Raw genomic sequence first — 3,130 nt, 5'->3', positions numbered from 1 at the left:
TTAGGGACCACTAAGGTCTATATAAAGAGACTTCAGATACAGTATTAGGGACCACTAAGGTCTACATAAAAGCATCCAGAAACACGTGTGATGTTTTAAATATTCAGAATAAATAAAGACATTTGCACCTTAAAATGTTGCATAAAAATCACCAGAATGAAGGAAAATTAGGTGTTAAGACATCCAATCCTTTTTTAGTTTTATAGGAGGCGCTCCTGCTATTATAATGTGTGTGTGTGTGTGTGTGTGTGTGTGTGTGTGTGTGTGTCCCCTCTCAAAGTTGACACAAAGCCTACGCCCTTGATTGACACGATGCACAGCCAGACGCAATGTACTTTGTAGGTCAGTGGATAAAAGCACACACACACACACACACACACACACACACACACAAAGTTATTAACATTATCAACAGTCTCAGGAAACAGGACAGCAGATGGGACTTTAAACATGAACATGTAGATCTTCAACAGGGGTACAGGACAAAAACCTTCAATCTAACAACCTACCCCCCCCCCCCCCCCCCCCCCCCCCCCCCCCCCCCCCCCCCCCCCATCTACCAACCCACCGACCTCTCTCTCTCACTCTCTTTCTCTATCTCACTGTTTATGTCCATCCATCCATCCATCCTTCCCTGTTTTTCCCCATGTATCATGTTTGTTGCCAGGCCTGGTGCAGGGTCTCCGGAGTATTACCGGTGCTGGCCGAGAAGCGGCGCTGTGGTTCCACCAAAACCACCCACCATCTCCCTGGTGCACCCTCCAGACACCATCCACCGAGCTGTAATATTAATGATCACAGGCTTCGTGAACATTCACATTCAGTGCTAAACCAACTTGTTTAACACAGATACGATCGAAAAGGCTTAATGCGATGCAGTGAAACTGTTTCCAGCTGTGCAATTCAAATAAATGCGTTTCTTTTTCAGAGAACTAGTATATTTCCTGGATGCAGACTACTCGGTGCTATTCCGAGTAAAGGTCGTAAATTACCACTGACAAAACGGTCTAAATATGTGTTTTTTAAACAAAAAACGGGGAACTCCACTACTGTGATACCATGGTATTGAATAGCGACACACGTATGCTTTCCTTTCTGATTCAAAGAAACACAATGATGTTTTTGTAACACGTATAAAAATAGAAATAAAAACCCCATCCCTCCCTGTCACCAACGCGGTGGTCCGGCTCCAGTAAAGAACGATCCACTCCGGGTTTTCCGAGCCTCTCCCCGCCGCAGTGGGAGGAAGTTAAACCACAAAGCAAGCAGTGCCACTGTGCTAGCAAGAAAAATACAGAAAATACACCGAGTCAGAAGGACTTCAACTAAAAAAACATGTGCCATATTGGAGCTGGGAAACGAACAGCTTAACCGAAAAGGAGCGGACAGTGTCGGCTGGCGAAACGCTCCAGGGAGGCAGCGGACGGAGCTACGTTTCTTAGCCGGAGAGTGCGCTCTCCAGCTCGGATAGCCTGGCGGGCAGGAGTCGCTCGGAGCTGGCGGAACGCGGCGCTCGTCTCCCCTCGTTTTTCATTCGAGATATCGACCTGCGTGCGGTCGATTTACGAGAAACATCCACCAGCACAGTGTCGTGTGACTTGCTTAAGGCAACACATGGTGGTTAAACGTGCTGTCGTGTCATTTAAATCCAGTTTTTTACGCCGAAGAGGGGAAAGTTTAACAAGCTGAAAGTGACCAACGGAGCCGATTTCCATCTCCCGGCTCTCCCTCCCCCTCCTCCACGGCCAGCGTCACCATCAGCCCGCCGTCAGTAGCTCTCTGCTGGGTCTCCCCCCTCTCCTATACTCGGGGTAACTCAACAACAAACTGTGGATTATCGTGTGTGATTTCATCTTGGTTTTTAACGCCGTTTGACTCTCTTTTCTGGCTGTTTTTTTTATGCTCGGTGTCGGAAACGCTGCAAGACTTCCCCAAATACGAGCGGACTCGCCGCAGTTAGCTTATTAGCTCAACCTGAAACCGAGCCAGTGTTGCAGTTTAGTCCCCCCAGCTAGTGACTAGGGTGTTTTTTTATGCATCTGCTGAAGTGAATTAATCAAAACTAGATGCATTTATTGATGTTATTCGACAGTTAGCCCACTGGCTAGCAGGTTTCGCATCGCTAGCAGCTAGCGCCGTGGCTAACTAACTAGCAGACGAACCCAAAATATCGATATTCCCAGCAGGCTAAAACAAGTTAGCTTGGTGTATTTGGCTTGTAATCTGTGAATGACACCCATTAGTTCGGGCTTAACCTCTTAAGGGGGTTTAAATGACATCTTTTTGGGCGACGCTTTCTTTATGATTGATTGAGGAACAGCAGACAGGAAGCGAGGCAGCAACGTAAACAACGGCGGCGTTGAGGGTTTTTATGGAGTAACCTGGGCTCGTGTTGGGTCCATTTGTGCCAAAAACGCGTGTTACAGATGTGCATTTGGTCGGTGCATCAATTGAGATTTTTAAGGAGGACGAAGAAGCATCTTGATGGTACACATTTCAACCTGTCGCCTCCCTCCTCTATCCCCCTTTTTTCGACGGACGTTTGAGACGAGGAGAACTACACGTGTCCCTGCTGCCGGATCGCTGGCTCTCTAACGCAGGAGGAGACTCTGCAGACACTTAAAACCCAACTTTCTTCCCACGACAGCTCAGTTTTTACATTTTAAGGAAGGGGGGGCCTGAAACACATGCCAACCACTGGAGACAAACCAGTCGTTTTGGACACATTTCGATCAATAGGGACCAAAGAGCAGTCCCCTGTAGGATTTGACAGCTGCTGTCTCCAGCTTCTGCATCTGGTGCGTTGGACCCACATCTCTCTGAGACGGATCGCATCGCGTTTCCCCCGTCAGAAACCCTGCAGGGTGTTTTATCTGCACTCAATGGGATTACAAGGACGGTGATTTTAGCCCCTGCTGACTGCACTTCTCGAGCAACCTGTCCCCCAATGTCTCGCCTTCTGAATTCCCCCTTTTCTGTCCCAATGATGGTGGTTTGAGGGCGAACTGTGCGGACCACAAGCCCGGAGACAGCGACGCGATTCCAGTCGATGGTCAGCCCCAACACCCCCCCCCCCACGCCGCTGTCACACACCTTTCGCGCTTGATGGTGGTCATATCTGGCGGAGGAC

The sequence above is a fragment of the Etheostoma cragini genome, chromosome 16, assembly GCF_013103735.1.
Source record: "Etheostoma cragini isolate CJK2018 chromosome 16, CSU_Ecrag_1.0, whole genome shotgun sequence".
NCBI lineage: Eukaryota > Metazoa > Chordata > Actinopteri > Perciformes > Percidae > Etheostoma > Etheostoma cragini.
This window is presented reverse-complemented; position numbering follows the sequence as displayed.